This window comes from Zingiber officinale, chromosome 5B (assembly GCF_018446385.1).
Source record: "Zingiber officinale cultivar Zhangliang chromosome 5B, Zo_v1.1, whole genome shotgun sequence".
Lineage (NCBI taxonomy): Eukaryota > Viridiplantae > Streptophyta > Magnoliopsida > Zingiberales > Zingiberaceae > Zingiber > Zingiber officinale.
Window position 1 is genome coordinate 31,820,269 of NC_055995.1, and position 15,528 is coordinate 31,835,796.

Here is a 15,528-nt window from a genome sequence, read left to right on the forward strand (position 1 = left end):
AATTCATTAAATTAAATTGATTTAATAAGTCATAATCTAAATTAGACTCATTAAATACATGAATCAACTTGAGTCGAACTCAAGTTAGCCCAATTAGGATTACTCTTAATCCAATTTGATTCATCAAATGAATCTAATCCTCTTGGTTCATCATATGAATCTAATCTCCATCTAATTGTCCTAAGTGTGTGACCCTATAGGTTCTTGTAATGTTGGCAATGCCCTAAACCCATTTAGGAGCATAAGTAATAAGCGGTATCTAGCAACACATCATTACTACCCAAGTTACAAGAATGTCGAGATCCGACATCACCTTGTGACTATTAATTGTGACTCCTCACAATATGTGACATTGTCCTTCTATCCTAGACATCTAGATTGATCAATGTGAGGCATAGACCGTGTCATCCTCTAATCAATCTAAATCTTGAACTCCAAGTAGACTCACTCGATCAAATGAGCTCAACATCTAATGTTGACTCATTTGTGCATGGCCATGCACTTAGTGGTCTCACTCTATCAAGAATAGCGATGTCGCTCCCATCATATGGGAGGGATAGATCCCATCTACATCACTCACATCCCTCTGCATAATTCGTTACATACCCAGTAATCGCCTTTATAGTCCACCTAGTTACGGGTGACGTTTGACGAAACTAAAGTACATAACTCCTTATGTAGCGATCCATGGTGACTTCAGGTCTAAGGACTAATAGTCATACTAATAGCCACATGAGAAAGTATATGACACTCATATAACGATCCATGATACTTTCTCATGGCGGGTCATTCAGTATACATTCTCCAATGTATACCTATGTGTCAGCTTGATATCTCTATATCCATGACTTGTGAGATCAAGTCATCGAACTGACCTACATGCTAGTCTTATTGCATTAACATTGTCCCTGAATGTTAATACTCGACTAGGAATGATTTAGAGTAGTGTTCCCTATATCATCTCACTATCGATTCAACTAATCGATTGATATAGGTATGAACCCTCTACTCAAGGACGCTATTATACTTAGTCTATTTGGCACTAATACAAATAAGTATAATAACCAAACAAATGCCTTTATTAATATACAAGAATATGATATACATGAGTCCATACAATCATCAAATGATTGACTCTAGGGCTCTAACTAACAATCTCCCACTAGCGCTAGTGCCAATCAGTATAGGCTCTAAGGCCTAATGACCTAGTGTGACCATCATGCTTCCTCTGTGCCAAAGCCTTGGTCAAGGAATCTGCGATGTTAGCCTCTGTAGGTACTCTGCAAATCTTCACATCTCTTCTATCGATAATCTCTCGAATGAGATGGGCGCCGTAGTATGTGCTTGGTCCACTGGTGTGAGCGTTCCTTCGCCGTGCTATAGCTCCATTGTTGTCACAATAGAGCTCAACTGGTCGGCGATGCTAGGAACCACCCCAAGTTGATGATGAACTTGCGGATCCAAAGCGCCTCCTTTGCTGCCTCCGATGCAGCAATATACTAGTCGCCATCGATGCTTCGAACTCTTCCAGCTGACAGCACCACCATTAATGCAAAATACGAATCCTTGCGATCGGTAATCATCCCGATCGGTCTGAGCTGGCATCACCGTAACCCTTTACGGTTAGCTCATCATTGCCTCCATATATCAAGAAATATTCTTTAGTCCTTCGTAAGTACTTAAGAATATTCTTGACCGCTATCGATGACTTTCACCGGATCGACTGGTATCTGCTCAAAGCATACGAGACATCAGGTCGAGTACATACATGGCGTACATGATCGATCCTATGGCTGAGGCATAAGGGATCTGATCCATGCGGTCTCTCTCCTCTCTAGAAGAGGGACCTTGAGTCTTCGAAAGACTCACGCCATGTGACATCGGCAGAAATCCCTTCTTGGAGTTCTGCATGGCAAACCGAAGGAGTACCTTGTCAATATATGTACTCTGACATAGGCCAAGCAATCTCTTAGATGTATCTCTATAGATCTGTATCCCTAGAATGCGGGATGCCTCACCTAAGTCCTTCATTGAGAAGCAACTCCCTAGCCAGGTCTTGACAGACTGAAGCATAGGGATGTCCTTCCCAATGAGTAGTATGTCATCCACATATAATATGAGGAAGACAACTATGTCCCCTACAACCTTCTTGTAGACACAAGGCTCATCTTCGTTCTTGATGAAACCAAACTGTTTGATCGCATCATCAAATCAAAGATTAAATGGACCTATGCAGCTTGCATACTCTGCTAGTATGCTGTGGATCTACAAAACCCTCAGGTTGTGTCATGTACACATCCTCGAGTAGGTTTCCATTCAGAAACGCGGTTTTGACATCCATCTGCCATATCTCATAGTCATGGTAGGCTGCAATAGCAAGCATGATCCGAATGGACTTAAACATCGCCACTGGAGAAAAGGTTTCATCATAGTCAATACCATGAATCTGCTTGAAACCTTTAGCTACCAAGCGACCCTTATAGATAAGTCCATCCATGTCAGTCTTTCTCTTAAAGACCCACTTGCACCCAATGTGTTTTACCCCTTCAGGTGGATCAACCAAAGTCCATACTTGGTTGGTGTACATGGATTCTATCTCGGATCTCATGGCTTCTAGCCATTTCTAAGAATCTGGTCTCATCACAGCTTCTTGATAGGTGGTAGGCTCATCCTCTATAAGCACAATGTCATCATGGTCAGACAAGAGAAATGAGTATCTCTCAGGCTGACGACGTACCCTATCAGACCTGCGAAGAGGTATGTCTACATGAATCGGTTGTTGTTCCTCAACTCCTTGTAGAACAACATCATCCACAACACTTTGTGGTTCCAGTTCAATTTCCATCATGGCATTAGTGCTATTGTTCGCATCTTGAACTTCTTCAAGATCGAACGCGCTCCCACTAGTCTTTCTAGAAACAAAGTCCCTTTCTAGAAAGACCCCAGTCTTTGCCACAACTACCTTGTGCTGACTGGGAATGTAGAAGTAATATCCCTTAGTCTCCTTGGGATATCCGATGAAATAGCACTTGTCGGATTTGGGTCCTAATTTGTCTGAGACTTGACGTCGTACGTAAGCCTCACAACCCCAAATCCTCATGAAAGACACCTGGGCATCTCTCCCAGTCCATATCCTATATGGTGTCTTTATCACGGCCTTTGATGGAACTCGGTTGAGTATGAAAGCTGCCGTGTCTAGAGCATATCCCCATAGATATGTTGGAAGATCTGTGTGACTCATCATAGATCGTACCATATCTAATAAGGTACGATTCCTCCTTTCGGATACACCATTACACTGTGGTGTTCCAGGAGGGGTGAGTTGAGATAAAATCCCACACTCAGCTAAGTAGTCACGAAACTCATGGCTTATGTATTCACCACCTCGATCTGATCGAAGTACCTTAATACTCTTGCCAAGCTGGTTCTGTACTTCATTCTTGAATTCTTTGAACTTTTCAAAGGATTCAGACTTATGTGTCATCAAGTACACATAACCGTATCTACTGAAATCATCAGTAAATGTGATGAAGTTCCTATAACCGCCTCTAGCAGCAACATTGAAAGGGCCACATACATCACTATGTATGAGTCCTAACAAATCAGTTGCTCTCTCGCTATGCCCACTAAAGGGCGTCTTGGTCATCTTGCCTCGTAGGCATGACTCGCATATCTCATATGATTCAAAATCAAATGAGTCCAGCAAACCATCCTTATGGAGCTGGGATAAGCGCTTGTCGTTTATATGACCTAAGCGACAGTGCCTGAGGTATGTTTGGTTCATGTCATTTGACTTGAACCTCTTGGTATTAAAGTTATAGATAGGGCTCTCAAGGTCTAGAATATAGAGTCCGTTTATTAGTGGTGCACTACAATAGAACATATCTTTCAAATAAACAGAACAACATTTGTCTTTTATTATAAAAGAGTATCCTTTCTTGTCTAAACAAGAAACTGAAACTATGTTCTTAGTAAGAGCAGGCACACAACAACAATCATCTAAATCTTGTACAAGCCCCGAGATAGTGATAAGTTCCTACAAGAATAGAAGACACTGCTCCATTGCCTACACGTAGGTCCACCTCGCCCTTTGCCAATGCTCGCTATTTCTCCCAACAAGTACAAATGTGAGAAGCACATCTAGTATCTAATACCCATGATGTAGAAATAGATAGATTGACTTCTATAACATATATACCGAAGTAGAAGTCTCACTTCGCTTCTTCTTAAGATCCTCCAAGTATACCTTGCCTCTTCCCGGTCTGACCGCAGTGGAAGCAGGTATCATCCTTGGCGACCCCTCCTTTAGGCTTCATTGCCTTGCCTTTGCCCTTGGTTTGGGACTTTCCCTTACCTTTGGGCTTGCCCTTGCCCTTGTGCTTCGGACTATCGAATGGGCTTAACCTTCTTAAGGTTAATCTCAGCAGTTCGTAACATACTAAGTAACTCGGGCAGTGGCTTCTCGTTCATGTTATAGTTGAGAACGAATTGACTATAGCTATCTAGCAAGGACTGCAAGATCAAGTCGGCCAGCTCTTGGCCAAGTGGGAACCCCAGTCTTTGTAGGTTCTCTATGTACCCAATCATCTTGAGTACATAAGGACCTACAGGAGCCCCGTCTGACATCTTGCACTGAAATCTCTCATGCCTCGCTTGTCCCTGATATAGTTGGCGAAGATGCTCAACCATATCAAAAGCGCCTATCAACTCATGTTGCTTCAGCTCCGAGTTCATGGTCGCGAGCATTAGGCAGGACACATCTAATCGTCATCTTGATGCTTCTTGTAAGCATCTTTGTCGCCTCCGGGGCATTGGCGGGAGGAGCCTCCGGAATGGGCCGCTCCACGTACAGTTTACGCTCCCGGGTGAGAACTATTCTCAAGTTCTTATCCATGAAATTCGCTCCGTTGAGCTTGTCCTTCTCAAGGACATATCGCAGGGAGAAGGAATTCGTGTTCGACGTCATGGTTATCTACAACAGAAAATTTGCAGAAATAAATATCATATTATTTAAAAATCATTTAATTAGGCCTTTTAATTAAATGATGCTCCCACTGAATTCTATAATTCTTGTGGGATAAGATCCACATCATACTAACCCTTGAGTTAGCTTTGGCTAATACGCCCAAGGCTTAGTATGATCGGTAGGTAACGATTACCAATTACATCTCTATGCAACTCTTGTTTATAGAATCAATATCCGCATTTATATTAAAACTCGAGTTAGCTTTGGCTAATACGCCCGAGAGTTAATATAGATGTGATATTGACCTATCTTTCCAACTATTGGAAGAATGCCTATAGTTGACTCGATCCAACCGAGTAACTATGAATACTCAATCTAATTGAGTTTGTATTCACCCATGCGTTGATAGACGGGACCAAGATTGTCCCTCCGTATCCTACCAAGATAATATGTATTGCTCTGCTTTGGCAGATTCAACAATACATGTGATCGAGGTAGTGATAGGTATCACGGCACGGTTAGGCATTAGAGTTGAGTCGATTGAGATCTAATCTAATCGAAATGGATACATCTTGTGCATGACTTAGATCTAATCTAATCGCAAGGGTGCATCATGTGCACGACTTAGATCTAATCTAATCGTAAGGCACTAATTAATTAACTACTTATTAAATATGCATCACATACACAAGCAATTAATTAATCTATTTGTGATTTAGTCATGGCCCTACTACGATCTTCTCAAGCCAATGAGAAGATCGATTGGTCAACCTAGGGTCAACAGCTTCTTCAAGCTCCTCCCTTTGACCACCTTGTGTTGCTCGTGCCCGCTTCGGAACTCTGTCTCGTGTGGACCCTCCACCGCTCCAATTTGTACATTACAATTTGAAACTCGAGTTACATTCGAGTCTAAATCTAATTTACAACAAGAAAATAAGAGAAGGCACGATGCGCAGGTCGCGAATATAATACAACACTCGCAAACACATAACGGCACGCAGGCCGTATTATGAATTACAACACAACCAATCATATTGGGTATTTTGGGCCATGACTATCACAAATTTATATATAATTCAAAATTATATATTTTTTCATAATTTTCTATAATTTTAAAATAATTTTTACAATTTTTATGAATAAAATTTCCCGGCGGTCCCGTTTAGCGGTTTCGGGCGCAATCGCGGAACGGATCCCCTTGCGGGGCCCAGGGGCAGCGCCCCTACCCGCGATCTAACCATCGCGAGGATTCCTTTGCGATCCAACATCACCTAAACCCGCTGTCCCAAAACGATTTGGGTCGAGACATTGCCGTTTCGGAAAAATCTTCCCGGCGGGTTCGTTTTTAGCGATTTCGGGTGCAATCGCGAAACAAATTCCCTTGCGGGATTAGGGGCTATGCCTCTACCCACAATCTAACCATCGTGAGTTGCTCCTTTGCGATCTAATGGCACCCGACCCCGCTGTCCCAAACGGATTTGGGGCAAAACGAAGTCGTTTAAAAGAAAACTTTCCAGAGTCGGCTTCACAAGTCTTGAGACACTTATGCTTCGCTTCTACGGAAAAATTACTCATAAAACTCTAAAACTCAATTTTTACAAAAATTACAGAAGGTTTATTTTTCATAAAATACAAACGAACTCGTACAAGTCTTTGCACGTGGCTCGATACCACTGTTGGGTTCTTCGACCGCTTTTTCGCGTCGCGGAAACCCCGAGTCACCCAAAGCCGTAGATCCGTGCAAAGATTCGTAAACAAAACTTTTCGAAAAACCTTTTCTTGTATGAGTTTGTAAAACCTTTAGATCTACACTAGATAAGGGTTATACCTTCGAAGCGTGCCTTTCGCTTATCCCGCTCGTCCAAGGAGTTGCCGGATCTCTAGACCGTCAAGCGTCGGTCCTCTAGAAGTATCCACACGGACACGTAGGTGGAGAAAAACCTCACACGAAGGTGTGCTAGCACCTTGGTGAGATTCGGCCAAGCAAGGAGGAGAGGGAGAGGGAGAGCTTGAGAGGAAGAAGGAGGAAGAATCACCACACTTGAATGAAAATGAATTCACACCCATTCACAAAGTGGCCGACCACTTTCTCCACAAGAATAACTCCCCATTAAATGCAATTAATGTGGAGTTAATAAGAAAATGGCTTTGTAACTTCCATGAGGTGGCACACCATGATGATGTGGAACATCATCATTGGTCCACCTAATGCCAACTCACCAATGAGGTGGCAAAAGGTCAAGTCAAAATTGACCTTTGGTCTTCCTTCTCTAGTCAAGTCCAACTTGACCCAATCTCTACCATGGTTGATCTAATCCAACCATTTGATTCGAGCCAACTTAATATAATAAATTTAATTCATTAAATTAAATTGATTTAATAAGTCATAATCTAAATTAGACTCATTAAATACATGAATCAACTTGAGTCGAACTCAAGTTAGCCCAATTAGGATTACTCTTAATCCAATTTGATTCATCAAATGAATCTAATCCTCTTGGTTCATCATATGAACCTAATCTCTATCTAATTGTCCTAAGTGTGTGACCCTATAGGTTCTTGTAACGTTGGCAATGCCCTAAACCCATTTAGGAGCATAAGTAATGAGCGGTATCTAGCAACACATCATTACTACCCAAGTTACAAGAATGTCGAGATCCGACATCACCTTGTGACTACTAATTGTGACTCCTCACAATATGTGACATTGTCCTTCTATCCTAGACATCTAGATTGATCAATGTGAGGCATAGACCGTGTCATCCTCTAATCAATCTAAATCTTGAACTCCAAGTAGACTCACTCGATCAAATGAGCTCAACATCTAATGTTGACTCATTTGGGCATGACCATGCACTTAGTGGTCTCACTCTATCAAGAATACCGATGTCGCTCCCGTCATATGGGAGGGATAGATCCCATCTACATCACTCACATCCCTCTACATAATTCGTTATATACCCAGTAATCGCCTTTATAGTCCACCCAGTTACGGGTGACGTTTGACGAAACTAAAGTACATAACTCCTTATGTAGGGATCCATGGTGACTTCAGGTCTAAGGACTAATAGTCATACTAATAGCCACATGAGAAAGTATATGACATTCATATAACGATCCATGATACTTTCTCATGGCGGGTCATTCAGTATACATTCTCCAATGTATACCCATGTGTCAGCTTGATATCTCTATATCCATGACTTGTGAGATCAAGTCATCGAACTGACATACATGCTAGTCTTATTGCATTAACATTGTCCCTGAATGTTAATACTCGACTAGGAATGATTTAGAGTAGTGTTCCCTATATCATCTCACTATTGATTCAGCTAATCGATTGATATAGGTATGAACCCTCTACTCAAGGACGCTATTATACTTAGTCTATTTGGCACTAATACAAATAAGTATAATAACCAAACAAATGCCTTTATTAATATACAAGAATATGATATACATGAGTCCATACAATCATTAAATGATTGGCTCTAGGGCTCTAACTAACACACATAACACATGGTACAACTAGGTCAAATATGAACTAGTGAGCTAAATCTATCATGAACCAAATAGCTAACTTAACCCTAATCTGATTAGGGATATATTCTCGTTAGTTCAATTAAATTTAACTCAATCCATGAACCCTTAACATCCTACAAACTCACCAAATTTGTTGTAGCTAATAGTGGCTACACCGGTCGGAGCAAAGGTGACAACTACTGGTCGAGCTCAACATAATTGATGGGCACTAGCACACAGGGAAATCGCGACAGCTCTCATGACGGCTACGGTGTCGCCAATCTGACCTCACGAAAACAACCATGGCACCAAAGGATCAAAACCGTGGCACCTCCCTGATGAAATCATTGCTGCTTTGGTTCGGATCCGGAAGCAAGAGGAAATCTAGGGCACAACAACAAGCTTGGCTGCTTGTTGCGAGAAGTGGCTCGACACTGTGGTTCGCGGTAAATCGGGATAGGAGATGGTCTCCAGCGATGGTCGGCACTACTCCATGTGTCACGCCCCAAAAGAGTCTCTGCCAGACAAAAATCCGGCAACATCTCCCCTGTACGGGTGACAATATGAAGCATCACTACAAACAAAATATACATCAGCCACATGCGGCTGGAATATTTATATACACAACCACGCAGTTATAATAACAGCCCACACGGCTGGAATGAAACAATCACAACCACGCAGTTATATATAAAACAGCCCACACGGCTGTACTAAAAACCAACACAGCGGAAAAGCGAAAACGGAAAGCTCAATACAACACAATCAACACACTGCTAGCCGGCTAGGCTTTATACAACAATCACAACAACGAATACAACAACCCACCAAATACAACAAATACAAATAAAACATATACAAAACTAAAAACGACCTTCGGATGTGACGTAGGACCCGGCAGACAGGATACTCCGAGCGACACCAACCATCTATAGGCTACCTGAAAACATAAATGTATACATGCGGTGGTGAGTATAGGTAACTCAGCGGGTAATAGCAAAGACAGTGCACGCTCTACAAATAAAACATGGAGATCAAAAGTATACAGTCTCAGTAGAGAATAAGAACACGATCATACTATCATAATCAATGCATCTGAACATACCTGACATAATAACCTAACATAAACTGTACAAACCACAACTAACATAATGACAGATACATACCCAATCTGGAATCGACACATGGTACAATGATCAGTAGACTCACCGGATCTGCAACAGATATACCCGTGACACCTGTGCAATATAAATACGACTGCATATACATGTAAAATAAATGACATGTATGCAGCATGGCAACCAAATGCAACAACCATATCTCAATCAAGTGCAACAACGACAATCACATGCAACTAGTATCTACTAGGCATGTATGCAAATGCAGATGCACCGCGCATCAAATGCAAGAATAATAACTGCGTATGCATGCTCCATGGTCACCGCCACCTCTCCAAACACCACGACCCCTGTATGGCCGAGAGGCTTGGGTCTGTGACGACTGTACTACCCTCCAGCCCACTATATAGTGGTCGAGGTGGACAGTCCACTAGTAACTATCTAGCTACATAGTATCAGGGTCCCTGACTGCTCACAACGCCGGATCTCACTAAACCTCGTGACCGGGTGGCACGATAGGACTAGCAGCAACTGCTCCAACTACCACTACCCATGAGTGGCCGAGTGTGCGGTGCTAAACCAAACCAACTGATGACTCTCTCAACCACAAGGGAGACAACGGTCATCAGATGTAATGAATGATGAACATGATATATATATATATAATCATCATCCATGCAACAACCTCAAACCTCAAAAATACCTCCAACAAGAGTGTAATCGTCATGATACCTCCACGTATCCCATCAAACATATGTAGACACTACACATGTATAATCAACCAAAATCATCTAATAATCCCACCAGACACACGGACACAAAAACATAAGTACAATCAACATGTATCCTCCAATAAAAACACAACAGACATGTGTATATACTCCAAACATACAATCAACACCACTCCTCCAAAAGTACATGACAAATACGTGTGTACATACAACATGCAAATGCACGGTCAACAAGATGACTCCTATAACACATCCCCACCTATGTACAGTCAACATCATATACCCAATCAGCATGGTAATACCAACAACCCGACAATTCCTACAAGACATACTCTACACGTGAAATCACAACAGAGTAGATATCAAGAGTAGAGACTGTATATGAATTAAATAGATCATCACAAGGGTCAAGCATAAGTATCATGCAGGAAAAACAGCAATCGATAATGATATAAGATAAAGCAGCCTAATTCATCGAATAATAACCATGCACTAAGTACAAGAAAATCTACATAGAGCCAAGGAAGAAATACCCGCCTTAAATCTGTTGATCGTGATCCGAAAATCCCGCGTCGAGACGCTCGTCCCGAATCCAAGTCCTGCAGCAATCAATATGTTTATATTTTATTTAGCTAAATTCATATTGAATTAAATAGCTAAATAAAATCTCTAACCCAGTAGATCACTCTAATCAAATCTGATCCCTGACTAGTCCTCCAAATCAACACATCCTTTAATCCAATAATAAATTTATCTCTTAGTTACCAATCCGCCACAATGATATTAAACCATAATAACCTATCATGAAATCAAATCTCCATCATAAGTCTACAACAATCTAACATCATCATCGACTACTAACCAAATCATCACACCCGATAAGTCAATCCATCAATCAATCCAATGATCCTAAGAATGATCACATAACAATCCACAACAACCAATCACCATATCCACAAATTCCAACCCAATACAAACCCTAATCAATCCATAGTTTCCAATCCAAAATCCCTAATCTAATATCAATATGAGATACAACAATACCTACCAATAAACCTAAGCAAGAACAAACCCTACCATCCTTTAGAAACCTAATTTAGCAACACACTAATTAAACCAATAGAAATACCCTACTGGAAGAACATCTCTTACCTTAATATATGGCAGCCAATCCAAACTCACAACTCCACAAGAACCCCTGCCAACAACCACCAAGAACCCTACACGAGTTTCTTCCAAGATCAATTCCAAACCTAGCTATAGAGAAATTGATTTGTTAAAACTCTAATGGGCAGAGACATTACTCACCTCAATCAATCCCCAAATCTTCATCCATACCCTACACAGCCGCAAGAATTGAGGGAGATGAAGATCTGCTCAAAGAAGATCCATCACTAGTTGATCCGAAGCTTTCCCCTAGCCAAAAACAGAAGGATATCTAAATTGGAATCCATAGGACTGAAATCTTGAATCCACAAGATTTTTCCTTCGACACTTACCACAATCGTCGCCTACAGACGGCGTCACGCGATCCATCTCCACTGGTGATGATCCACAACCCCCTCTAGTGAATAGATCCCAGAGAAGAACTGAGAAGGGCGCAATCCACCAAGACAAATGTGAATCCACTCCCCGGCTGCTGTGCCCTAGCTTCGCCGGATCACCTCGATCGCCCACAAGAAAGGAAGAGGAGGAAGACCCGACACCTCGAGAAGGACAGGGAGGAGGAAGGTTCTGTGGTCATGTGGCTCCGATCCGATCGGGCGAAGTCCGTTGGGCAGCGCGGCACCTGCCGACGTCGGTGATGTCGGACAGAGGCGACACCGAGGGAGAGGAAGGGAGGAGAGGTCGTCGGTGGCTTGGTATCCAAGAGGGTCTACTGGTGGTGAGACACACTGGAGGAGGGAATCGTCGCCGGCGGTGAGCTCACGACGATCGGTCGTCAGCGCCGCGTGTGCGTGAGAAGGGTCGGGGTCGAGTAAGGAGATCGGGAGGAGAAAGGAATTAAGAATCGGAGGAAATAAAAAGGGAGATTAGGGATTTAATTTTTATACCTTATGTTAAATTAAATTAAACCTTAAGTTAAATTCTCAATCAACTCCCATTTAAATGGGTAACCTAAATAGGCCTCCACTGTACCCCGAATCCATCCCCTCAAAACGGGTCATACGGACTCCGTTTAAATCCCAAAAAATTTCTAAAAATCCCCGAAAAATCTAATAAGATTTTTCGTCCAATAACATTTATTATTTTAATTTCGCGATATTTTACATTCTCCCCCACTAATAAATATTTGGTCCCCAAATTTACTGATCAACTTAGGGATCCACACTCAAGGGTATCATCCCAGTATAATGAACATATCTCCAACCAAGATGGTCCACCTCCAAGTGAATAACGATAACACTGCGAGCCATGAACTCACCCTAGTCCCGCTACTTCCACACTGTTACCTAACCAACTGTGGGTAAACCAACTACCTCTGAAATCCAAGATCCACTATCATCAGATCCTCTAACACCTGTATAAGGCGGTCAAGCTATCCATCAGTCTGAGGGTAAAAATCTATACTAAAGTGAAGCTCTTAATCCAAAGTCTATTGTAATCTCAATCAGAACCATGATCGCGGATCTCCATCTAATATAACACTCAGAGATATACCATAAGGTTCGGTAATCTCTCTACCATATAATCCTGCTATTCCATCCAACGGATACATCCTACAAATCGATAGCTAGGGAGCAAAGTCGTCACTCAACAATGATTACCCAAATCGCATCAAATCCTCTCCAAGTCCTGGGTAATCCCACACAAAATCCATCATATCATGCTCCCACTTCCACTCCACTATCTGCATCAACAAAGATAATCCTGCTAGTCTCTAATATTCAGCCTCCACGTGCTGACACACTAGACATCAAGCTACAAAATCCACAATGTCTTCCTTCATGAAAATCCACCAATAAGAACACTCCAAATCTCTATACAACATGTACCTCAAATCCAAATCGAGGTATTTCCTACAGTAACTTCTCCCGAATAAGAAGTGGCTCGAGAACACACATAATCTCCCACGGAAATCAATGAATCTCATTCTCATTACACAAGAATTCTAACTACTGGCACGAGACTACTCTGCTCATGCTATATCGAAACTGCGCTAAACCCCAGGTACGATACATCTGTGTAGAGTACAAATCCATCTACACTAGAAAGTACAACTAAGACAGTGCAGTTAACAACTTCTCATTTCTAACTCCTGAAATTGATCTCGCACGCATCTATTCATGAAAATTCCATACCCATCCTAGACAGTCCAGTCAACGGCATAACAATACTGGAGAGACCCTCAACCAATCTCCGATAATATCTAGCCAGATCAATGGAACAGCGCGTCTCCGGTATAGACTACGACTACTCCCAACTGAAACAGCCTCTATTTCCTGTGGATCCACTACTACCTCTACTGGTGACCATGTGTCACAAAAATCCCACAGAAGACAATCAAATACGTACTACTGAACTTCACATATAGATGTTCCCGTCGAAACATCTCTAGAACTATGCGAAGATAGTATACGTGATCCACCTCGGATCGAAAATAGATCGCAACATCGTCAATGAAGACAATGAAAACTGATCCAAATATCCTAGAAATACCAAGTACATTGAGTCTATGAAAACATCTAGGGCACGGTATGCCTAAATGCTAACACCAAGGACTCATAATATCCATACCACAGACTTTCTCAACCATAAGATCGCCAACAAATCTGTGATCTGATCACCAACTATAAATCACCAAATCCATAAATATCACACAAGTGCTACTCCTCATGTCTCTATCAGCATCAAATACTAAACAATAGATCATCAAATCAAATATCCACTAATAGATCATCAAAAGATAAAATATCACCACACCTGATCCCACAACATCTACTAATCATAATCATCCTCAATATCAATCAATCATACTGGATAGTCTCCCAAACAATGATAGAGAAAAAGGAAAACATCCAACCTTCAACACCTACTACCAAGAACTAGATGTATCCCAAAAAGTCTGGCAAATCTCATCATCTCATCCTTTCTAATAATCAAATATCCGTAGTAAATGACTGTCAATCCAACATCAAAGGGTCACACAATCTCCTGACTAAGAGTCTACCCATCAAGAAGATATCTCTACAACCCTCATAATCATCCTATAAATGTCCCTCGACAAATATCGATAAAAGATCGAACCCTCTAAACTGAGATATAGACTACAAGATCTGGTAAAATGATCACATGGTTAAGGTCTTGAGCCACCTGATAAAGACAATATTAGCTGAGTCGTCTAATCATTGTCTTGTACCCTATCATACTGTGATTGCTCCACCCTGAGGTTCAGAAACCTCCAGTGTCGAGCAATGAACACAAAGATAGAGGAATGCTACAACTGAATAACTGATCAAAATATCTGTCAATCGACGCTCTACCCTTCGAAGATCATCATCTGAAATTATACCTAGTTATGATCAGAACTCCTAGGTATTACTCAACTAATACCCCTACCTCCGTATCATCACAGGTCGTAAATCACTAGGTACATCAAGGATATCTAACTACATCCGACAGCTCTATGAGTCAGGATCTCCCATGGAGCAACGTTAGACGAGTCTACTAGTCATCACCTTAAAATCCATCGTGCTGACGAAAGAAGTAGAGAACTACTCTCTCTCCAAACACCTCAAGGGAATCACTAAGTGATGACCTGATCTCCAAAAACATTCTCTCCTTCTTCCTTCACGTGGTACCGGGTCACGTAAAGGTTAAGCAGCCAACTTCAACTCTCTCATGTCAATACAAATCATATATCCAAATGTACTCTCCAACTCGTATACCCTAATAACGGTTATATCTCATAAGTGTTAAGCAAGTAGCTTTACACTGTTCCACATCAGTGGAGGTATCCTATCCGAATGTACCTTCTAAGTCAATCAATCAAGTACAAACAATCCATAGTCAAAGTCTCCATGGAATAGGATACATCGATCCTCTATAGACTGACTAAGCCGATAATGGTATACAGCCAATTCGGTCCTTTCTACCCCGGTACGAGTCAAAATATCTAACCAAGTATGAAACATCCCAAAGATAGGAATCTCTAAAGATAGAGTAAGTCAGTCCCCTACTGGTCCGACCA

At 41.7% G+C, this 15,528-nt stretch overlaps 1 long non-coding RNA gene across 1 annotated transcript; it reads right to left on the reverse strand.

The window, feature by feature from the left end:
• Positions 1-11,488: 11,488 nt before the first annotated feature.
• On the reverse strand, positions 11,489-12,340 carry LOC121987326. Its single transcript, XR_006113492.1, has 3 exons — positions 11,837-12,340; positions 11,646-11,753; positions 11,489-11,557 (listed from the first exon to the last, which is right to left on the reverse strand). It is a non-coding gene; the product is annotated as an uncharacterized LOC121987326 (long non-coding RNA).
• Between the last annotated feature and the right edge of the window lie 3,188 nt (positions 12,341-15,528).